This window comes from Rhinoraja longicauda, chromosome 13, assembly GCF_053455715.1.
Source record: "Rhinoraja longicauda isolate Sanriku21f chromosome 13, sRhiLon1.1, whole genome shotgun sequence".
In the NCBI taxonomy this organism is placed as follows: domain Eukaryota; kingdom Metazoa; phylum Chordata; class Chondrichthyes; order Rajiformes; family Arhynchobatidae; genus Rhinoraja; species Rhinoraja longicauda.
Genome location: NC_135965.1, coordinates 36050168 through 36075156, shown reverse-complemented (window position 1 = coordinate 36075156; position 24989 = coordinate 36050168). Strand labels below are relative to the sequence as shown.

General features: G+C 40.8%; 1 protein-coding gene across 1 annotated transcript in view; it reads right to left on the bottom strand.

Moving 5' to 3' along the window:
- LOC144599639 (SH2/SH3 adapter protein Nck1-like) overlaps positions 1-24989 on the bottom strand; it is a 136992-nt gene that overhangs the window by 63812 nt on the left and 48191 nt on the right. Inside the window, exon 2 of the mRNA XM_078410779.1 lies at positions 11365-11414. The gene's annotated coding sequence lies outside the window, so the exon portion shown is untranslated. The remainder of the gene's footprint in view (positions 1-11364; positions 11415-24989) is intronic.

Genomic DNA, 24989 nt, shown 5'->3' with positions numbered 1-24989 from the left:
TCTGTTGGTGCCCTTCCTGTTACTCAGATGCTCCCACTGTGTGCAGTTCACAAGCTTCTGGCTGCTGTTGCAGGTGTGTGTTGCCTTAACTGGTTCAAAACTTCACTAAACCTTTCTGAATACATGATGCATTAAGAGTTGATGAACTTTTACATTCCTGGCACAGTGCACATGATTAAAAACCTGCATTCAGTTGCAGACAGTACAAAGCAATCAGGCTAAATGATAAAGGTTTTAAAATTTAAACATTGGTGGAAGTGCAGAGAGACAAGACAAGTCAATGAGGACAGGAATTACAGGCTCATAGAAGCAATTGAATGAGAGCAGGCCGAGCCAAGAACAAGTTATTTTACCTTCCATTTCCATTAAAAATGATGGTGCCTGTGCTTTTATCGCAACATTACTTTCCTGCACTAAACCCGTATCCATTGTTTACCTTAAAATCCAAAAAGCTTATCAAAAGTCTTCAACGTATTCAATGTCCACACTGCCTCAGCCCTCTGGGAATTTCAAATATTTACCAGTCTCTAGATTTAGAAATGTTTTCTCATCTCAGTCCTGAAAAACAAAACCTTTGCTCAGATTCTGCATTCCTTGTTCTGAACATCTCAGCCATGGGAAATGTCATCCTTGCATCTACCCCATGACGCTGTGTAAAAATTTTGCACATCTCGATGAGATCGCCTCATGAGCTTTTACAAAGTAGAGCTTAGAAAATGTAAACTGTTGATAATTTAGAATAGGATGGTGCAAATGGGCAAACCTCAAGACACTAGAAAACATTGAAAAGCTTTTACTTTATATGTATTGTCTACATTTAGATGAATGGCAATGGAAGCTCACTTGCTTCTATGTGCCTGTAATTCCTGCCCTCATTGACTTGTCTTGTCTCTCTGCCTTTCCCCCCCATGTTTACATTGGATGACAGAGGGCAAGTGTTAGAGGATGATGCCTGATAACTCCAACAAAATGTTCAGGGAGGCAAAAGCACCCATCACAGTAATTATCTAACAAGGAAATCCAGATGCTGGTTTCTTGCAAAGAAAGGCACCAATGCTGGAGTAACTTGGGGGTCAGGTACACTCTCTAGAGAACACAAAACGCCTCCAATCCATGTTCTTCAGAGATGCTGCCCGACTCAGAGTTAATCCAGCATTGTGTCTTTCTTTCAACGCAGTCATTATTTGATTCAACTATGCCTAGTGCAATGCAGAAATAAAACTGCAGTACCTGGTCAATGTGAACAAGCTGCTGGGCTTGAACTATATAAAAAACCCATTATATTAACGTACAAGGCAACAGATTTACCACAGCCCTCACACCTCAATGAGATTCTCAATTCAGTTCCCAGATATATGCAGGAGAGAAGCAAAACAGAAGCAGCAAGGCAGAAAGAATAAGGTAGCATCTGTTAGCAGACAAAGACACAATAGCAATGGCAGGTATTCCTGGGAATAGCAATGGCAGGTATTCCTGGGAATAATGCAGAGGTTGCAGGATCAATTTATTCCAAAGAGGCGGAAAGACTCTAAGGGGAGTAAGAGACACCCGTGGCTGACGAGGGAAGTCAGGGACAGCATAAAAATTAAGGAGAGGAAGTATAACATAACAAAGAAGAGTGGGAAGACAGAGGATTGGGACTCTTTTAAAGAGCAACAAAAGTTAACTAAAAAGGCAATACGGGGAGAAAAGATGAGGTACGAGGGTAAACTAGCCAATAATATAAAGGAGGATAGCAAAAGTTTTTTTAAGTACGTGAAGAGGAAAAAAATAGTCAAGGCAAATGTGGGTCCCTTGAAGACAGAAGCAGGGGAATTTATTATGGGGAACAAAGAAATGGCAGACGAGTTAAACCGTTACTTTGGATCTGTCTTCACTGAGGAAGATACACACAATCTCCCAAATGTTCTAGGGGCCGGAGAACCTAGGGTGATGGAGGAACTGAAGGAAATCCACATTAGGCAGGAAATGGTTTTGGGTAGACTGATGGGACTGAAGGCTGATAAATCCCCAGGGCCTGATGGTCTGCATCCCAGGGTACTTAAGGAGGTGGCTCTAGAAATAGTGGAAGCATTGGAGATCATTTTTCAATGTTCTATAGATTCAGGATCAGTTCCTGTGGATTGGAGGATAGCAAACGTTATCCCACTTTTTAAGAAAGGAGGGAGAGAGAAAACGGGTAATTATAGACCAGTTAGTCTGACATCAGTGGTGGGGAAGATGCTGGAGTCAATTATAAAAGACGAAATTGCTGAGCATTTGGATAGCAGTAACGGGATCATTCCGAGTCAGCATGGATTTACGAAGGGGAAATCATGCTTGACAAATCTACTGGAATTTTTGAGGATGTAACTAGGAAAATTGACAGGGGAGAGTCAGTGGATGTGGTGTACCTCGACTTTCAGAAAGCCTTCGACAAGGTCCCACATAGGAGATTAGTGGGCAAAATTAGGGCACATGGTATTGGGGGTAGGGTACTGACATGGATAGAAAATTGGTTGACAGACAGAAAGCAAAGAGTGGGGATAAATGGGTCCCTTTCGGAATGGCAGGCAGTGACCAGTGGGGTACCGCAAGGTTCGGTGCTGGGACCCCAGCTATTTACGATATACATTAATGACTTAGACGAAGGGATTAAAAGTACCATTAGCAAATTTGCAGATGATACTAAGCTGGGGGGTAGTGTGAATTGTGAGGAAGATGCAATAAGGCTGCAGGGTGACTTGGACAGGTTGTGTGAGTGGGCGGATACATGGCAGATGCAGTTTAATGTAGATAAGTGTGAGGTTATTCACTTTGGAAGTAAGAATAGAAAGGCAGATTATTATCTGAATGGTGTCAAGTTAGGAGGAGGGGGAGTTCAACGAGATCTGGGTGTCCTAGTGCATCAGTCAATGAAAGGAAGCATGCAGGTACAGCAGGCAGTGAAGAAAGCCAATGGAATGTTGGCCTTCGTAACAAGAGGAGTTGAGTATAGGAGCAAAGAGGTCCTTCTACAGTTGTACCGGGCCCTGGTGAGACCGCACCTGGAATACTGTGTGCAGTTTTGGTCTCCAAATTTGAGGAAGGATATTCTTGCTATGGAGGGCGTGCAGCGTAGGTTCACTAGGTTAATTCCCGGAATGGCGGGACTGTCGTATGTTGAAAGGCTGGAGCGATTGGGCTTGTATACACTGGAATTTAGAAGGATGAGGGGGGATCTTATTGAAACATATAAGATAATTAGGGGATTGGACACATTAGAGGCAGGAAACATGTTCCCAATGTTGGGGGAGTCCAGAGCAAGGGGCCACAGTTTAAGAATAAGGGGTAGGCCATTTAGAACGGAGATGAGGAAGAACTTTTTCAGTCAGAGAGTGGTGAAGGTGTGGAATTCTCTGCCTCAGAAGGCAGTGGAGGCCAGTTCGTTGGATGCTTTCAAGAGAGAGCTGGATAGAGCTCTTAAGGATAGCGGAGTGAGGGGGTATGGGGAGAAGGCAGGAACGGGGTACTGATTGAGAGTGATCAGCCATGATCGCATTGAATGGTGGTGCTGGCTCGAAGGGCTGAATGGCCTACTCCTGCACCTATTGTCTATTGTCTATTGTCTATTGCGACAGCATACAAGATAGCTGAAAGTACATCACAAATGCGATGGTCCAGAAAGAAATTGCAGAGAATTGTGGACATACCCCAGACCATCACACAAACCAACCTCCCTTCCATTAACACTTCACATTCCCTCAACAAGGCCACTGACAAAATCAAGGACAAGTCACACGGTCACTCCCTCTTCTCCCCTCAGGCAAGAGGTATAGAAATGTGAAAACGCACACCTTCATATTCAGGCAGTTTCTTCCCAGATGTTATCAGGCAATTTAATCATCCTATCAATAACTGGAGTGCAGTCCTGAGCTGCTATCTACCTCACTAGAGACCCTCAAACTATCTTTAATTGGACTTTATCTTGCACTGTTATTCTCTTTATCATCTGTACACTGCAGATGACTATTGTAATCATATATAGTCTTTCGCTGACACGTTAGCAACCAAAAGCTTTCCACTGTACCTCAGTACATGAGACAATATACTGAACTGAAAAGAGTACGTCCAACAATCCAACACACTTCGGAATTTGGTGGTGCCAAAGTGGTAGATTTTCTGGACATATGTTATTTGTAATCATAAGGTCATAAGTTATAGGAGTAGAATTAGGCCATTCGGCCCATGAAGTTCACTCTGCCATTCAATCATGGCTGATCCATCTCTCTCTCCTAGCCCCATTCTCCTGACTCCTCCGCATAACCCAACACCCGTATTAATTAAGAATCTATCTACCTATGCCTTAAGAATATCTACTGACGGTCTCCACAGCCTTCTGCGGCAAAGAATTCTTCAGATCCACCACCCTCTGACTAAAAAAATTCCATCTCATCTTCCTAAAGGAATATCCTTTAATTCTGAGGTTTTGACATCTAGTCCGAGACTCTCCCACTGGTGGAAACATCCTCTCCACATCCACTCTATCCAAGCCTTTCATTATTCTGTATGTTCCAATGAGGTCCATCCTCATTCTTCTAAACTCCAGCGAGTACTGGCCCAGTGCATCAAACACTCATCATATGTTAACCCAATCATTCCTGGGATCATTCTTGTAAACCTCCTCTGGACTCACTCCAGAGCCAGCACATCCTTCCTCAGATATGGTGCCCAAAATTGCTCTCAATACTCCAAATGCAGCCTGACCAGCACCTTCAAGCCTCAGCTTTACATCCCCGTTTTTGTATTCTCGTCCTCTTGAAATAAATGCTGGCATTGTGTTTGCTTTCTTTACTACTGATCACACTGATTAACTACCAATAATAATAAATATTATTTCTATTAATAACCCAATATATCTAATTAACTTTTGTCTTAAATATGTTTCATTGCATTATAATAAATTTTCTGGTGAGCGCAGGGAGCTCAAGAACTAGGGCCCCACAGCATGTCGGGCTCAGTGGTCGAGCCAAATGCTGAATCCATACCGGTGGCGCAACAGTAGAGTTGCTGCCTTACAGCGAATGCAGCGCCAGAGATCCGGGTTCGATCCCAACTACAGGTGCTGTCTGTACAGAGTTTGTACGTTCTCCCCGTGACCTGCGTGGGTTTTATCAGAGATCTTCGGTTTCCTCCACACTACAAAGACGTACAGGTATGTAGGTTAGTTGGCTTGGTAAATGTAAAAATTGTTCCTAGTGTGTGTAGGATACTGTTAATATGCGGGGATTGCTGGTCGGCGTGGGCCCGGTGGGCCGATGGGCCTGTTTCCGCACTGTATCTCTAAACTAAAATAAGATTGCAGGAAAGTCAGATAGTTGATTCTCAGAGACGTGGCATATATGTTCAAGACAACATAATCCAATGGTTAGGTTCATCATTAAGTAGCTAGGTTTTAAAACTATTTTGTGATGAAGATTTAAAAAAAGTCACATCTAAGAGTAAAATGTAGACTTAAGGAACTGCAGATGCTGGTTTACAAAAGATACAAAGTCCTGAAGTAACTCAGTTATTCCAGAACACGGTGTCTTTTTTGCAAAAATCTAAGAGCGCATTTGTCAAGTTATGTCCCATTTAACACAACCAACATCAAAAAGGGTGGGGGGGGGGGGGAAGAAAAGTTCTGATGAAAAAGATGGTTTAAAAAAAAATCCAATTTCATGAAGAATTAATTCCTTTGCAAGGAGTGGATAATTGCCAAAGTAAGATTTCAGGTGTGGCCAATGGCAGCTTTGTTTTGTAAAATAGTTTTTAAAAACCGATCAAGTGGAGGAATGTTGCAGAAAAATAACTGTCACATTTTACTCTTTGCACTTTTAGATTCCACCAAATCTTACATAACAATGTCAAAAGGGCCTGTCCCAGTTACGTGATTTTTAAGGTGACTGTCAAAGTCGTAGCAGATCGCCAACATTTTCTTTTACCCTACGACAATGACCACGACAATGCCGAGTCAGGTCGATACAAGTTACTTTTTTTGTGAAACTAGCACCTGGCTAAGAGATTACACCGTCTTCGGAAACATCGCAAAATTCCCACGCTTACCTGACCGTCACACTTTCGCCTCCAATCTACCTGTCAAATGTCCTGACGGTAAATAAATTGGTTGAACAAAACTATCTTCTGGTATCTTCAAATGCCTTTTCTTAATTTAATATTACGTGCTTCTAAATGCATCTGCGACAACCTGGCAAACCTGGGGACACCATGCGACAGCACCAGCAATAAGCTACGATACCTGGCGACAAGCCAGTTGTCGGCGAGAAATTTCTATCTGGAAATTTTTTCCGCGGCGCACGGAGATCCTCTACGATTCATTGAAGACTCCTCACGATCATGCCCGCGACACCCCGGCGAACGTTCGGCGACAGCCTAGTCACCGGCAGTCGCCTTAAAATTGCCTAAGTGGGGCAGGCCCTGAAGCTGAGCAAATTACAAGGACAATCAACCCAATGCTTCTGAATCACACATACCAGCCCACAAAACACAAATGCTTGACTTGCACAGAATGCACCAAATAATTTTTTGTATAATTCGCCATTATGCATTTGGTCCCACTTACTAAATTAAGCAAAACTATAAAAAGGGAATTAACTAGAAAGCTAAAAACTGAAAATAACATCAGCTTTAGGCGACCTTTTCAAAAGCTGAAGTATTCAGTCACATTTTTGTTATGATTCCCTAAACTGGTCTCCAACACAGAATGTGTTCATACACCTCAGAATAATTTATGAAATTTACTATACTGAATTATATTTTTTGCCAAAATAGTTTATGGGAAATGTAGCATTTACAATAATAAAATGTTGAGTGCATTTAATAAAGTGTTCAGCTTGCTTCTATGGCTAAAGAGAAAGAATATGTACCCAAAACAACCCATTATTGTATAGCTGAATGCACAAGTATGGTTATGAAATGATCAAATAATTAACCAAGGGAGGAATGTCCAAGGGGACTACTTGTGGATGGAAATATTCCGAAAGAAATTTCCCACAGATTAAAAAAAAGAAAAATAGTCCTTGTTGCTATGACAATGGGATCTTGGGAAGGTTACAGTTGCTGTTAATTAAAAGCGAGCAGATTTATTGCACATAGTTAACAGCCATAAAGATACCCACTCCTGAAGTCCTGGTCCTGGGTAACCCACTGAGAAATGCATATTTCTCAATAGCAGATTGTTAGGGTAGATAATTTCAGATTAGCCACCCACCTTCCCAAGAGGCAGCCTTTTTGCAATGAAGTTCCCCAGTATCTTTCGTTATCATTTGCATACTGCGGTAAAATAAGATTGGAACAATTCCAATGTCATTTGTGATAAAACAAGCATTTTACAACTTAAATATTTTCTACAATGCAATGGTTTTTTTGGAAGTGGAGACAATTAGTAAAAGCGAAAAGAAAGCGAATACAGGTCAGGCAGTCATTCATTCTTTATGAACTTGAAGTATATCAGTTTGCGAGGAAATAACTTAGATATTCAAGCAAGTTTAGCCTCTGAACTAAAGATCACGCCACTGATAACAGTTAGCATAATAGATGCATGTTGGCAAGTTATCTTCTCAACTGCCACTGCATACACCAGGTTTCATCGCTTCTAAAAGCCACGCAGTTGCACAACGCTTCTTCAGTTAATTTAGAGCTCAATAGGCAGACCCTGTTAAGGCTGTGGGTACTTCATCACACTAATCGTCAGGACGGAAACTCTGCAATTCAGTTCAAGTGAATGAATTTACTCATTGGAAATCACTGTTCAGCTGCCCAAGACAAAGTCCACATGTAGGGCAACAGAGTTTCATGGCTCTGCCATTAGCTTGTAGGAAACTAAACCTTTTGAACACACTGAAATACAACCCAGTTCAAAATTAATTACCTATTTACGATGAAAACGCATCTCATAAAGTGAAGTTATGTTTCTTTCTTTCAATTCATGGTACTGGGGAAGAATTTTCTTCCAAGTCATTTGCAGACATGTTTCCTTGAGGTGAAAGGAGGCAAGGATGGAGGAGGACATTCCCAGTTCCCAAATGAACTGCCTAGGTGTGTCCAAAGGCATGGATCACCTGGCGGAGAAAGATTGAAGAGATTCTAGATTTGGCTTTTGCATTCATCTGTGGAAAACCTAGACAGCAAAATAAAGAACATCTTTCTTGAATGAAAGCAACTATTAGTTGGATAATAGTGACAAATATGAGAATTGAAGATGATTTTTTTTTAAACCATGAGAGTTAGACGAAAAAGGTACACCAAGCCAACTGCTAACCCAAGATTGTTGTGCATACTTTGTGTTATTTGGGAAACTCTAAATCAACTTGATATGTATTTGATGCCATTATACCCGAGTAATTCATGTCCTTCCACCAACTCCTTTGTGAAGCAAATGCCATTGTGGAAAGCATGAATTCCATTAAGCCAAAAGCCTTTCCTAACCTCGGGATTTGCAAATGCACTGACTGGAATAGAATACTTTTACTGCTTGCACTAAATCAGAAAAACGATTTAAAATCAGAGCGGTTTGAAAAGAGAACCATTGACAAACACAGCAGTTGAAGTGAAAAGGAAATGTATTTAAGGGAAACTAGGTAAGTAAATGAGGATAGGCTAGCAAGAATTACTTCTTGTCAGATAATGAGGATGTCTGTCTATGCAGGGATAGACACAAAGTGCTGGAGTAACTCAGCGGGTCACACAGCATCTCTGGAGAAAAAGAATGGGTGACTTTTTGGGTTGGGACCCTTCTTCAGACGGAAAGTCGGGGGTGGGGAGGGAGTGAAGAGCTGAGGTGAAAAAAGACCGGGACCATGTGGAGGAAGGAAATGCAGATGCTGGTTTAAATTGAAGATAGACACAAAATGCTGGAGTAATCAGCAGGACAGGCAGAATCTCTGGAGAGAAAGGAATGGGAAAGGTTTTGGGTCGAGACCCTTCTTCAGACTGAAAGTCACAGGAAAGGGAAGCGAGAGATAGGACAATCAGGTCCAGTCATAAATGACCTCAGGCAGGTCCATTATTGGCTTGGGAAGGTGTGATTGGGAGAAACAATGTGAACTGTGGAACTAGTAAAACAAGGAAGGAGGGAGGGAGGGTGGAGGGGGGAGCGTAATATTAGTAACTTAAAGTTAAAGAGCTCAATGTTCAAACTGCTGGGTTGTAAGCTACCCAAGTGAAATATGACATACTATTCTTCCGATTTACATTGTTCGATGCTCAGAAATGTTGAAAGGACTACTTTAGTTTAGAGATACAGCGTGGAAACAGACCCTTCGGCCCACCGAGTCCACGCCGACCAGTGATCCCTGCACATTAACACTATCCTACACACACTAGTGACAATTTACCAAGCCAATTATCCTACAAAACTGTACATCTTTGGTGTGTGGGAGGATCTCTGAGAAAACACACGCAAGTCACAGGGAGAATGTACAAACTCTGTACAGACAACACCCGTGGTCAGGATCGAACCCGGGTCTCTGGTGCCGTCAGGCAGCAACTCTACCGCTGCGCCACCGTTTCTCCAAATGCATTCAACAAGCCGCTCAGGGGAGGAAGGGGATGGACATATCTGTAGAACACATATTCCCAATCAGACAAGCTTTGACATTTCCCTACCAAAACCTAGCAGCACGAAAAGCAACAATATGAACAAAATTTGAGGATTTTTAAAAAATCTGTTGAATATTTTTAGAAACCTTTTAAAATGTGTAAATGCAACTTCCAAATGTCACTTCTAATTGTCAGAGGATGAATTTCCTCTTCCAGTACTACTGCATTGGTTATATTAACGCAGTCAAGGGATCTTCTCCTCTGTCGCTTATTACTTTTAGTCAAGACAATTGTTTAGCTATAAGCCTGTTCAAAAAAAGTGTTAATTTTGTTAAATAACAATGGCTCTCTTTTATGGTGCATTGATAATATATATACATGCATGAACTCCGAGACATCAATAGTTAAATACGCCAAAATATTGAGCTTTCTCAAGAGGAAGTTTGTCATCATTCAATAATCCCAAATGAAAATATTTACAGTGCAATAAACAATGCTCTTGAGATCCACAAGCTTCTCACCTGTTTAGTAACATTATGACATAAGCACAGTGTTGACTAATGAGATTTAGCACAGCAAACATGGTGGTGAAAGGATCTCCAACAAACAAGCCCGAGGACATTGAACAACGGCTTTGGTGCTGCTACAGGTAACACTATAGAGCTGACATATTGACATAGTAGGCTTGATAAAACGATTAAACTAACCTTGTTGGTCTTGTCTCACCCTCTGCTTCTAAATTAACCGTGCTTCCATTCAAATCAAACAATGATCCCTCTGTATTTGTATCATGAACATTTGAAATGGACAATAATTCATTGCCACAAAATCTAGAAAATATTTGTTGATCACCAATTTTGTCCCTCGCTTACTTTTCTTTGCTGCAGAATAAATGGTCCCAGCACATTTCCCCTTGTGTTAGTTACTCTGTAACGTTGTATTATTTTGATCGTCGAACACTATCGTTTTAATGATTAGTGCCATGTTGTGACTTGGATGGTGGCCCAACCATTAATTTATACGTTTATTCACTTTTTTGCCTCTAACAAGTGCTTTGCTTACCCCTCGAGAACCTGTGTTTTATCAGTGCTATCAATTGCAAAAAAAACTAACATCATTTATGAGCACCATCAAATCTTTATATTCCAGAATTAGATGCAACCATGAAATCGCAAAAAGACATTGATTGATTGGGTAAATAGTTAAACGTAGAAGCATGTTGACTTCAACCCAGATCAAGGCTATGATCAAGCACTCTGCTCTGTATTTCTATTCAGCCCAAAGTATTTTTCTAGTGCCAAAAGCTCGGAACAAAAGTCCACAAAGATTTGGATTAGTTACAAAAGAAAAATCAAAAAGGCCCGTAGAATGCTAGCCTTTGAGGTTAGAATACAAAAGAGATGAAGTTTAGCCATCGTTATAACAAAGCCTTGGTTGGACCACATCTGAGGCATTGTGCATAGTTCTGGTCATTTGCACCCGAGAAAAGACTACCATGGCCTTAAAGCAGCATTGCTATTTTTCCAGGATTTGATGCTATTGAACAGAGATCAGTCGGTATTGCTTTCAATTTATTTGTCCAGCACCTTTGTTGGATCCTTTTGCATGCCACTAAACATTTCAACATTAAGACTAAAGATCTAAATTAAGCATTTTAATCACATTTGAACCCATGAAATGAAAGTTCGCAGAGGCTTCATTCCTATTTGCATTTGCAATGAAAATTATACATCGAGGGCAATCAATTTATAGCTAAATCAATTAATTTTAAAGTTACTATACTAAACAGAAGGAAAAAAATTCTACCTGTGCCACATTAAAACAGCCAGCCTCAGAGTATCTTGTTCAATGGCGAGCTGAAATTAAACATAAAAATACATTTACATGTATTGCATTATCACCAGGCTTTTTGCTTACAGTTTTAGTTTAGTTTAGAGATGCAGCACAGAAACAGGTCCTTTGGCCCACCTTTATTCACTGGAGTTTAGAAGGATGAGAGGGGATCTTGTAGAAACATATAAAATGATAAAAGGACTGGACAAGCAAGATGCAGGAAAAATGTTCCCAATGTTGGGGGAGTCCAGAACCAGGGGCTTTTATCTAAGAATAAAGGGGAGGCCATTTAAAACTGAGATGAGAAGAAACTTTTTCACCCAGAGAGTTGTGAATTTGTGGAATTCTCTACCACAGAAGGCAGTGGAAGCCAGTTCACTGGATGAATTTAAAAGAGAGTTAGATAGAGCTCTTGGGGCTAGCGGAATCAAGGGGTATGGGGAGAAGGCAGGCACGGGTTACTGATTGTGGATGATCAGCCATGATCACAATGAATGGCGGTGCTGGCTCTAAGGGCCAATGGCCTCCTCCCGCACCTATTTTCTATGTTTCTGTGTAGAACACTGCCCAATGAAACTGGATAGTTTGAAGTGATTAATTAAATATCTAAAACACCTGGTAGCTAAACAAGCATGACTGTTCTGTTTGAAGAAGCTTTCTTACAGACCCATCCCAAATCAACTTCTTTACACCATACATTTTGGGAAGTTAACACCTTTGTGGAATTAAGAACTAAACTTGTGACAAGTCTATTAGCCATCTCAACTGCTGCGTATCGTTGCCATACACACATTCATATTACAGGGATGAAAGGGATATCCTCATCCAAATTCCCTCAAATCCATGAGTCATCATCATTAAACAGAGGCTGATACATGCATTTGAGCAGATTGAAATTAATGTGACTCCCATAAGGTTAGATCAATATTCAATTGGGTTACAACCACTATGTAAAATAGAATAAATAATTTGAGTGTCTTTTCAATGTTGTTTATCTTTGCATTTAGCATGTGCATTAAAGCAATGCATTTAAAAAAACTCAAGGCACTTCGACAGACAAATAGATAATGGTTTTGGGGATCTTGGGCCAAACGCAGGCAAATGGGATTAGCGCAAAATGCCAACTTGGTCGATACGTTGGACCTAAAGCCCTATTTCCATGCTGTCTAACTCTCTATGATTTGCCTATTAGCAGTGACATTTTACCCGCTTCTATAACCACCAAGGATAAATTGCTGGGATAGATGGCTGCTTTCCAAAAATAGCTTTCAGCGCTGTGAAAAAGACAACAAATTTGCTTGTCACACTGTGCAAAGCAGTCGACCAATAACCATGTTAAGGAAATTTAATGAAGTTATTTTATAAAGTTGAACGACCTCTCAGCAATGACCTTTAATATAAACTATGCACTGGTCCAGCAGAATAACAACGTAAACTTTTCCATCTTTATGTGCATGAGCACAATCCAAAAGCAAAATGCAATTATCTTAACTCACTAATGGTAGACGGGAGCCAATGTTCCTTCAATAACAAAAGGCACACAAGCATGACCTGCCAAATCCAGCTGAATAAAATGACCACAAATACCTGAAGCTCACTTACATTCATATTTTGGAGCATTTAAAATTATGGTATTGCTTAACAGCAAGACGAGATGTGTTTCTTAGTTTTCAAAACAAAATATCACTGGAATAAGTGACATGAATTTTGAAATGTCAAAGAGAACAATTGCATCTGAACTCATGAAAAACAAAATGCCAAGAGGCCTACTAAAATTTAAAAACATGCACGGGAAAATTAAATTGGGATTATTTAGATCTTTATAAAGTAAGAATTTTCCATTTCCCACGTTGTAGAGTAGTAAAAAATTGATCAATGTCATATCACTTTGCATTCTTATATGTGGCATGCAATGTTAATGGGGCAAAGAAAAGGGTTGGGGTGGGATGTAGCAGAAGAAAACTTTTTTCCCCCAGAATCGGTATAAAATATACCATTTGCTCCATTCAGAGTGGCTCAACTACAAAACCACTACTGGCCTGCTTCCACATGCCAGTATCATCATTCCCAAAGCTAATTAGAAAATACATGAAAACAAATCTCAGACTAGAAAGTCGACATTCGGCTGAGGCGTTGTGCCTTGTGTACAAGGAGGTGATATCTGCCTCCATCATGCTTGACATCTGCTTCGGGTTCCCATCCCGTAAAATCAAATCTTTCCTCTTAAATTTCTCCTAATCAGACTTTTGGTTCAATCTCTGAATGTTTTGGGCTTCCGTGTTCAGTAGAGATACCATTATCTCATACCATACCGTACCAAGAGACTTTTTTTTAAAACGTATTCATTTTTCAGGTATGGATTTCAGAATAGAAAGATGAAGTTCTGGCCTCAGTGATTACTAACCCTGCACATAATTCCGAGAACTGAGCATCAAACGATTACCACTCATTTCAGAATTGCAAGTTCATGTTGCATGAACAGTGAACGGCTAAAACCCCCAAAAAGCAACTTTCAATTTCAGGAAAAGGGGAAATTTTGCAAAGGGTCTCATGGGGCAACTTTACCGCACAAAGGATGGCGCATACAGAAAGTGCTGCAGAATATAGTTCTCGGCATTGTAGCACATCAGTTCCATAAACCAAGTCCAATGCCCTTAGTGGGCTAGAGGCGAATCGGACAGTACCCTAGCTTAGAGTCATACAGCAAGGAAACAGGCCCTTTGGCCCAACTTGCCTATGCCGATCAACATGCCCCATCTAAACTAGTCCCATGTCTGGCTTTGGCCCAGATCCCTCGAAATTTACCCTATCAATGCGCCTATCTAAATGTGTCTTCAGCATTAAAAGACATTTAAAAGACATTTGGACAGATACATGGATAGTAAAGATTTGGCAGGATATGGGCCAGGCAAATGGAACTAACTCAGTTAGGCAATATGGTCAGCCTGAGCAAGGTGGACCGAAGGGCCTGTTTTTGTGCTGCATTACTTTGACTCTCAGAGACAATGGTGTAATCTAAAAGCTCATGAGGGTGATTTTCAAGTGATAAATCAATTATTTGGGTAATCCAGGGACCTGATTACAAGGGAGAAAAATCAATGGACTCCATTTACTTGAATTTTAAATATGTTTCTGGGTCTTCATTATTGCTGGGTCAAAATCCCCAAAGGCTCTCCCTCACTAGATGATCTACAGTTCATGGTGGTAACTAAGCAGCACCTTCTCAAGAGCCATTTTGGGATCAGCTATAAATGTTGGTCTTGCCACGATCCCATGAAGAAAAACAAAAGTCTCTCCAATTAAATTCATTGACTATTCTACAGTAGCCCTGGGTGAAGGGAAGTAGCAAAATAATCAACGATGAATTGACGAACATGAGAAAGGACAAGTTTCAGGACCACGGGGGAAACATGTCAGTGACGTTGATGAGGTCGTTGAAGATTAAAAATGAAATATTGGAACAAATATCTCAGACTGCATCTGTGGAAAGAGAAACAATTAATGTTTCAGTTCAAGGGAACTGGGGAAAAAGGGAAGAAAAATAAGTTAATTTTAAGTTTCAGAGAAGGTGGAGCAAATGATAAATGGTCAAAGGACTTATTTGTGACATGTTAACTAGGGATTGCCATGGGGATAAACAGCAGAGGTCCTCTGGTCAACTGAGTTCATGCAGGGCCGTCTTAACGCATGGGCCTGATGGGCACTTGCCCGGGGGCCCACGAGCATAGGGGCCCCATGCTGATCTGTGCATGTTAAGTGACTTGCAATAAATAAATACTACTTTAAAAATGTAGGTTCAATAAGTGCTTTTTCGCAACATTTTAGGTCACTTAAGTGCTTCTCACAGCGATCTGTAAGTCCTTTTCGCAACAATGTAGCACCCTAAGTCCATCGCTAAGTGCTTTTCGGTAAGTGCTTTTCGCCGGCACGACAGGGGGGGGGCTGGTAGGGAAAGGGGGGTGGGGGAGAGCAACGGTAGGGGCCCCAGTACACTGCTTTGCCCGGGGGCCCATAATGCTGTAAAAACGGCCCTGAGTTCATGAGGGCATTTAGAGAGTGATACTGTAAACTAAATGCCATGTACTGCAAATAACAGGTCTCCACAACAAAACCAGCAGTTCAGACGACGATAAAAAGGACAGGAAAAATACAAATCCAATATCAGAGATGGATGACTTACAGCAGAAATGGTCAGTCCCAATGCCGGTGCAGCACAATGGTGCAGCGCTAGAGTTGCTGCCTTACAGCGCCGCAGACCTGGGTTTGATCCCGACTATGGACGCTGTCTGTACGGAGTTCGTACGTTCTCCCCGTGACCGCTTTCTCCGAGATCTTCGTTTTCCTCCCACACTCCAAAGATGTACGGTATGCAGGTAAATTGGCTTGGTAAATGTAAAAAATGTCCCGAGTGTTTGTCGGATAGTGTTAGCTGGCACGATGGGCCGAAGGTTCTGTTTCCACACTGTATCTCAAAACTAATGAAAAACCAAACTAAACTATGCAGAGAAAGCAGGTGATCTGAAGTAGAGGAATTGAATGCAAAGACTAGAAGGCGGCAGTGTGCCTAGACTGCTGTTTCTCAAGCTTGCATTGACGCTCATTATGACAGTACAGGAAGCCACGGATAGCCAAGTCAGCGAGAATGGGATAGAGAATTAAAGCAGCAGTCAATGGAAAGCTAGGGCTACATGCCAAGTATGGGTGGTCAGCAAACCAGTCACCTAATCTGCATTTGTTTTCCCCAGTGCAGAAAGGTTCACATTGTGAACAATAACTGGAATTGAAATTTATCACTCTTCCATAAACAAAAAGCAGCTTACTTAATATCACTGTACATGTGATGGAGAGTATAAAGTTCAGCCATAATACACCAGAGATTACAAGCATTTTGTTTAAAATTTTTATATTGGCTAGGGACAGAGAATGAATTACTGGCATGAATCCAAAACTTATGGTAGGAACAAAAACAACTTTTAAATCTGCCTAGGTTCATCCCTTAACAATAGTCCAGAAGAAAAAAAAATTAGCTCCCTCATTCAACATTAGGAAACAGTAAATATTTTTGTTGGTGTAAAATTGGCATTTCCAGCAGCTACATCAAGTCCTTCAGACAACAGCAGAGAGGTTCAATACAAACATGGTATCAGCAGAGAAATGTCAAGTCAAGTGAAGAGAATTTGAAATCGAAGAACTTGCATATTGATGCCTCAGGAATTAGATTTGGAATGTTTAGTTCTTTTACAAGAAAATATAGGTTATGTTTGAATGTCTTGCAAATTACAATGGGTTCATAGTTTGATAACTGCACAAAAATGCGCCTCCATCTTGTGCACGTGTTTCCTTGGCATTTGCTTCTGCCTCCATCTTGTGCCTCAGGGCTTGTAACTCCGATTCCAAAACATCCAATTCGGACCCAACCCGGATTACAGGCACCGACAGTGTTCCACACTAGCTGCCATGTGCCGGCATCAGCAGGTCCTCATCTTGTATCCCTGTTAGCACAACTTCCCCAGCCAACAATGGGCCATTGTGGACTCCACCCTTGCTGAGGTAATCTGGTGCTGGGCCCATTTTGTTCTGGACTTTTCTCTCCTCCAGTTCCACCCCCTCCCCCCTCTACCTTTCAGTCTGAAGAAGAATTCCAACCCAAAACATCACCTATTCCTTTTCTCCAGAGATGCTGCCTGGCCCACATGGTTGTACCAGCATTTTGGGTCTCTCTTTGGTATAAACCAGCATCAGCAGTTCCTGCCTACACAAGATATTAATTAAATTGGACACACTCAACATGTGGGTGCAACATGTGTTTACTCCTCTTGTCCCTCTATCTCCAACTATTCATGCAGGTCGAGAATAAAATTCCAACACAAACCAATTGCCTGCTCTCTAACGTTCCCCGAGTCAGTGAGCATCAGTGCACATCTGCTGATGATCACACTCCTGGTGAGACCACCTCTGGAGTATTGTATGCAGTTTTGGTCTCCTAATTTGAGGAAGGACGTCCTTGCTATTGAGGCAGTGCACGTTCATGAGGAAAGATTGGAAAGACTAGGCTTGTGTTCACTAGAGTTTAGAAGGATGAGAGGGGATCTTATAGAGAAGTATAAAATTATAAAAGGACTAGACAAGCTAGATACAGGAAAAATATTCCCAATGTTGGGAGAGTCCAGAACCAGGGAACACAGTCTAAGAATAAAGGGGAGGCCATTTAAAACTGAGGTGAGAAGGAACTTTTGCACCCAGCGAGTTGTGAATTTGTGGAATTCTCTGCCACAGAAAACAGTGGAGGCCAATTCACTGGATGAATTTAATAGAGAGTTAGATAGAGCTCTAGGGGCTAGTGGAATCAAGGTATATGGGGAGATGCCAGGCACAGGTTACTGATTGTAGATAATCAGCCATGATCACAATGGATGGCGGTGCTGGCTCGAAGGGCCAAATGGCCTCCTCCTGCACCTATTTTCTGTTTCTAGGTTTCCTTTGGAGTTTCCTGTGCAGATCAATTTCCTACACCAGGTTATCATGTACATTGGCTGTAAATGTTTGAGGATACCAAGATTCTAAAATTCAGGTCCGTTTTCTTCCAGTGTTGTATGACTTGCATACAAGTCACCGCACGGCCTGTCCCGGGAGAGAGGACGACGAGCGAGAGAGAGCAGTTGCCATACAGATACATAATAAATGGTCGCAAATATACTTTATTTTTCGCAAATCATCCTGTGGGCCGGATGCAGCCCGCCCGCATGCCGGTAGTTTGACACCCCTGCATTTGAATACCAAATGGTGAATGTCATCTCGAATATAATTTCTTTTTTTAATGTTGGAATCTTGCACGTTATTTGAACAAGAAACTTCAAAATGAGCAGTTTATTTGGCCTCCTGTGAGTAATTTCATTTCTATGATCTCATGGGAATTACAAGGGTAAATCTAACGTTTACAGCTATATTTAATTTAAGCTACTAAGTTGTGGGATGAGCAGCAGAGCTGAGTATATGGGTTGCGCCCATGAAAAACAGCTTATTCTGCCATTGACTCTTGTTTTGAGCTTCTGGTACCCCCAGGTGCTGACAAGAATGGGATGCCATCCCACAACAGTGTGTGACCAGGCTGGTGACCAGCATGAGGAGGAGGTGCCAGGCTGTTATGGCTGTGTACTGTTCTTCCACACGCTACTGTGGCTCCTGTTTATTAAATGAATAAATTGTTAAATTGCCAATATGTCTTGTTTCTTCAGACTTCAATCATCCAATCCACCAAACAACACCGAACAAGAGTCAATGGCAGAATAAGCTGTTTGGCATTGGCAGAGAAGATTTGGCAAATTTTTCATGGGCGCAACCCATATACTCAGCTCTGCTGCTCATCCCACAAATGCATGTTCCTTACAAATGTGGCACCATTTAAAAGGGAAATAAACAGGCTTTCCAACGGTATAAGATTTATTGCCAAGAAGCATTGTTACAACAAAGAAATAATCTACCAAACACAAATTTCCTTACTTTTTGTGCTATGTTTATATATAAAATTGCAAAGAAATGGTATTTACTTCATTCAAATCTTATTGAAAAATGTGTATTGACTTCAATATAAAGAAAACAAAAGTTCAAATGCAACTTCTAATGGTTCATGAGATGAGGTTTAGATCTATTCACCCACAGAATATGACTGTTTATACTTGCATTAAATATAAATGCCAAAGTGGCTCGAAGTCTAAATATATATATTTTTTAAGCAACAACTATTCAAAGCAGTAAAGCAACTTTAGTCGCATGAATCTTTCATCAGCTTTTCTGCTGTTAATCTAGCCACATTGTACTGTCAGAACAACATGCATTTTACATTACAGCCTGCTAAATTTGGATTTTATGCTTCCAAATCTTCACTTAAACTGGAACATTTACAAATGCAAATTTGTTAATGATAATGGAGAACAAGATAAATTCAGCATCAAGAACTTTAAGAAAAAGGAGACACCAAATTCATTTTTAGAGAACTTCATCAAAACTATCTGTTTTTAAGTGACTTTATCAAAGGTAAATTTATAAAAGTTCATTTCCCCAGCGAAAATTTTCCTGCTGAAGTTTACATTAAGTAACAGTACAACATGGCTTGATTCATGAATTATTTTTCTGCATCATTTCAGACAATAAAAGCCAGAGATGCCAACTAGCCAAAAAGGTTTGAGCCGGAGTTACCCTTATCACTAGTGTGCAAAAAGCACACTCATTCACTGTGCCACATCAAAAGAGTCAGTGTTTAATTGCATGCACCAGGAGCAGAACAATTAAATTCTTATTTGCTGCCCATTAATAGAATAACAAATATACAATAATCAATAATTCAATACATCAGCAATGTTAGATAACCAGACCATTGTCGTGCATAATGCAGCCAAAATAAAGTTCTGTTGATTGTTGCGAAGGCAGGGTTGCGCCGTTGGTTCAAGATTCTGATAGTTGAAGGGAAGCAACTATCCTTGTCCCTGAAGGTCATGGTTCTCAGATTCCTGCACCTTCTCCCCGATGGTAGCAGCAGGAGCAGGCTCAGGGTGGTGAAGGTCTTTGTGGGTCTGAACATACACATGGTACTGACATGCAATAGCATTTCAACTGTTATTTCAATGGATGGATCTTTCTTTTTATGAACTTTCCAGTATATTACTCCATAAACTTTTTTTTTTTTTTAATGTGGCACGTTTGAAAATATTGTGGAAATATGATCCAAGGGCTCACCAGCTAGTGGACCCACTCACTATATTCTGACATTGCCCTATTTTTATTTTGGGGTATGAATTTGCCAAAGTGGAAGTGCATGTCACATGCTTGGGTAACATTAACATTGGGCAACGTTAACATAGGGTAACATTAACATAATCCAGAGAAAGAGCTTCTTTGCTCCTCCTCACCTCATTCTTTCTCCCCATTTAATGGGGGAAATAATCATCAGCTTGCACTTTGAATGTGCAAGCTCAGAATATCCCAACTGAAGAAAATAATTTCCCCACGTACACAACGAGAAACTGTGGTTTTACGCAAGAACCTATATAATCTTAGTTTTTGCCTCTGACAAAAAAATCTCAAGGTTTCGTTATTATTATCAAACCCCCAGAGTAAAGAGTCACTTTTTTTAACCTTTGGCCTTTGGGTTAGGAACTCTAACAAAAATCCAGCCTTGTGCAGCTGTCAGCTCAATTATGTCTTGGAAAAAACTTAGTCCAGGGAAATGGATCTTTGCATGCTTGCGTGTGTCTAGGACAACTTGCACGAAAGCTGCCACGCTCTAGAACATTTTTTAAAGGGCCATTTATTGAAGGGCTCACTCAAATCCATAGATCTAAACATTTGAGCTTTTACTCCATTGGAAATTTGCTCAATAATTATTGATATATTTGAGCTCTCTCTCCATCTTGAATAAATCCAAGCTTCTCAAAGAACACAAACACAAATGCATTTCAGTTGTGGGGACAGATAACAATATTACAAAACAAAAAAGTATCTAATTTGTCACTGCAAGAAAATCTGCCAAGAAATCTGGAATGAAAATAAATAAATATTCCAGAATAGTGGCATAGAGTAGGAAAGTGACTGACATACACTTTGAGTGTTGCCTTTAAGCAGACTAGTCCAAGTTTTCTTTTCTTGGGTCTCCTGGTAGAAAGGAATTACTGTTTGTGATGGTCAATAATAACTTATTTCCTTAATATTTTGCCAACTTCCAAGCCTTGCTGATCCCAGAGGCTGATGTTGACTTTGATCAGCAAACATTAATCTACAAACTATGATCAGGTTTGAGTTTCACCACAAATGCAGACTGGATCACCAGAGATCCAGCACTGTTGGCTGTGTGCTCAAGTTTGAAAAGAAACAAGAATTGTTCTGTTTACCATTAAAATTTTAAAAGGGTTTCAAGGGGTAACTTTATAGCACAAGAGGATAGTACATACAGAGAGAGCTGCAGAATATGGTTCTCAGCAATGTGGCGCATTGTTGAGCATCAGTTCCATAGACAAAATCCAATGTCCTCAGTGGGGTAGAGGTGAATCGGACAGTACCCTAGCTTACAGTCATTGAGTCTTGCAGCATAGAAACAGGCCCTTCAGCCCAACCTGCCAACATGTCCCATCTACACTTGTCCCACCAACCTGCAAATGATCCATATCCTTCTAAACCTGTCCTATCCTTATACCAGTCCAAATGTTTCTAAAACGTTGCAATAGTACCTGCCCCAACTACCACCTCTGGCAGCTTGTTCCACACACCTACCACCCTTTACGTGAAAAAGTTACCTCTCGGGTTCCTATTAATTTAAGAAGGGCACAGTTATGTTATAGGAGTTCAAATTGATGCGGTAGCTCTTGCAATCATGGCCATCAACTAACTGGCAGCTAACCCCAAATGTAGTGACTGACAAGGAAAGACCAAAGATACATTGTCATCTTGACAAATGGTATCAAGCATATTTCTTTAGAAAAGTGATATGCCATCAATAGTTACATTGTCTCACATAGTTAGAAGGAAAATTATCAACTTCACAAGATGATCTCATTAAAAGTCAGCACGTGGCATTATGACCAACTTGGAGCATGGAAGCCTTGGGGCAGGAATAATACAAACATCTGGGTTAAGAGGAAAGCCAAATAAAACTTGCAGCGGGTCTGAGGTTTGTTGCATTAAGGCAACATGCAATTTACCAAATTAAAGAGGACAAAGCTCAAACATAATTACATAGTAACCTAGCCCCTCAGGTTCTAACGAAATTGGAATGTTTGTTTGAAATACAATTTAGCTGCTGTTAGGCCGCAGCCTGGAAGGGGGAGCCCGCCGAGCCGACCCGATGCTTGTGACTGGATGGAGCCGGTGATGATGACGGACACGGCCAGCGGGGAGCGAAGCCGGTAAGAGAGAAGAGGGAAACTGGGATCTGGCCTTCCGTGCCCTGGAGGCCGACTCCGAGGTATTTGGGCATTGGCCCTACAGGCAGCGAAGCCTGGTCACACCCATTCAGGAACTCCTGTGGCTGTGCAGGAAAAAAAAATACTGGACAAATTTGTAAACTCCTTTGGTCATTGGAAGATGCTCCTAATGGAATCAATGAGAAAGAAACAACTTTATTTAGATTAAATTTGACTCCGAATAAATGCCTTTTAATTATAAAATTCATAAATTGCTCAGGATATTTGCCTTAATTCATTAAAGATCAAAGTTGACTGGAAATTCATTCCTCGTGGCAGTAGAACTGATTTGTACTGTACTAATAGCATGTTTAGCATCTCCCACCAGGACTGAATATCTAGACCATCATTCAGCTATGCTGTTTAACTCTTGTAGTCTTGCACTTATTCCATCCATTTATTCCTTTAGTAACACTTGGACTGCACCTAAATTTCTTAGCAATTAACTTTAAGCAAAGTTGTGACTATTATTCCATCTATTATTCACCACAGAAATGAATTATTTATGGTTCCTCAGCATATTAATTGACTTTGGCTTTCTCCTGATGAAGCTCTGACTTAGTTAAATTAAGATGTAACAAATGGATCTAGGATCTTCTTTGAGATCTTTTCCAATCCCTCCAAATTGTTCACAAGTCTAATACACGTATCAGGAATGTTTTACTGTCATACGTACCGACAGTGGAGCAATGAATTTCTCGCAGTAACAAAACAGGCCTGTAAAACAGTACATGTAGGTAGAATAATAAACACAATCAAGAAATTCAAAACTCCAATATTAATGTGAAAAGCCTTTGGTGAAACAGTTCATGGTCCATAGGCTAGTTAGTGTTTTGTGGTGTTCATGAGCCTGATGGTTGTTGGAAAGCTGTTCTTAAACCTGGAGGTCATAATTTCCAGACTCCTATGCCACCACCTCGATAGTAGGAGTGAAATGAGAGCATGTCCAGGTGGTGTGGGCCATTGATGGCGGTCTTTTTGAGGCAGTGCCTCCTTTAGATCCCTTTGGTATGAAGATACCCATGTTCAGGGCAGTGTCCACCACTTTTTGTAATATATATTCTCACTTGCAGCTATATTGCCAAGCAGCCAGCAGTTTGAGAAAAAAATTACATTCAAAGTATCTGATGTGCACACTGCTCCCATGTCGAATTGCTCTGCTCACCATTGATAACTCAATTTGGAAAATTGGCTACAAGGTTAAGTTTGAGAAACTTCACTTTTTAACTTAAGCAAAGGAGGTAGAGCAGAAATGTACAGATAATGGTTCCTGTTGGGTGATGGATATTGGGCAATAAATTTAGTCATACAGATTTTGGATCTGCAAAAACTCTTCCTATATGTAGATTTTAATGCGTGATGTTCAAAACAATCTTCCACATAAACTTGTTTGCACCTTGTCTATCCAAGATCACAGATTTCACATTACAGAATACAAGATACAAAAGAAGCCCTACTGTTCCAAATTCTTTTGGCAACAACCCAAAATTAATGTCACACGTGATGGCACAAACATTTAGTATGTTGAATGAAGGACATTGACAAAGGAAAAACAAATCTTTGATATTAGTTGATACAGTTGCCCAATTTTCATAAGTCCATAAGTTATAGAAGCAGAATCGGGTCATTTGGCCCATCAGGTCTACTCTATCTTTCTCTCTCAACCCCATTCTCCTGACACTCGTACTAATCGAGAATCTAACAATCGTCACCTTAAAAATATCCATTGACCTGACCACCACAGCCTTATGTGGTGATGAATTCCACAGATTCACCACCCTCTGACTAAGGTATGTCCTTTTATTCTGAGGCTATGGCTTCTGGACCTAGACTATCCCACTAGTGCAAACATCCTCTCCACATGCATTCTATCTACGCCTTTTACTACTTTAATCTAGCTTGGGTCACAATTGGAGCATCAAAAGAAGCACAACCAAAACAATAGCCTCAGTTGTTCAGAGCACATTGTGTACATACCTTTTATTCAGTAATTTAGTCCTACTCAATCAAATATCTCCCCATGGACAACTACTGACAATCGTGCAAAGTCTCCATCTGAAATTACCACTTTAAAAAAATACTTATTTACAAAAGTGCTGCTCTCGATTTCTTTAGAATAGTGTAAAATTTGAAAATGTGGTCATGAACTCTATCATGTGGTCCATCATGTCAATGCCCATTGACACACACATTCACCACCGCCTCCCTCTTGCCACCGCCTCCTCCTTTCTCTCCCCTCTCCCCCCAAAGCTCATCTCTTGCAGCGCTGGAAATATTTATTTTTCCAAGTTGTCAGATTGAGTTTGTCATTTGTCCAAGTACAGTAAAGTACTGGTAAAATGAAAATGTTGCTTGCAGCAGTATCATAGGCACAGACTGAAGCACACAACAACAAATACAAAAACTGAACAAGGCAACGAAAAACTGCAAAACAAGACATTAGTGCAAAAGCACAATTAGAAACAAGTCAAGTTAGTGTAAGAGGTGGTTATTACTGTTCCTTTGCTGACTAGCATTATGGTTGTGTACATATGTTCAAGGACTCGATGGTTATGTAAAAATAGTTGTCCTCAAAACCAAAGGCCTCCGTGCCTCATGCACGACAGTAGTAGTGAGAAGAGGACATGGCCTGATGGTAGGGATGCT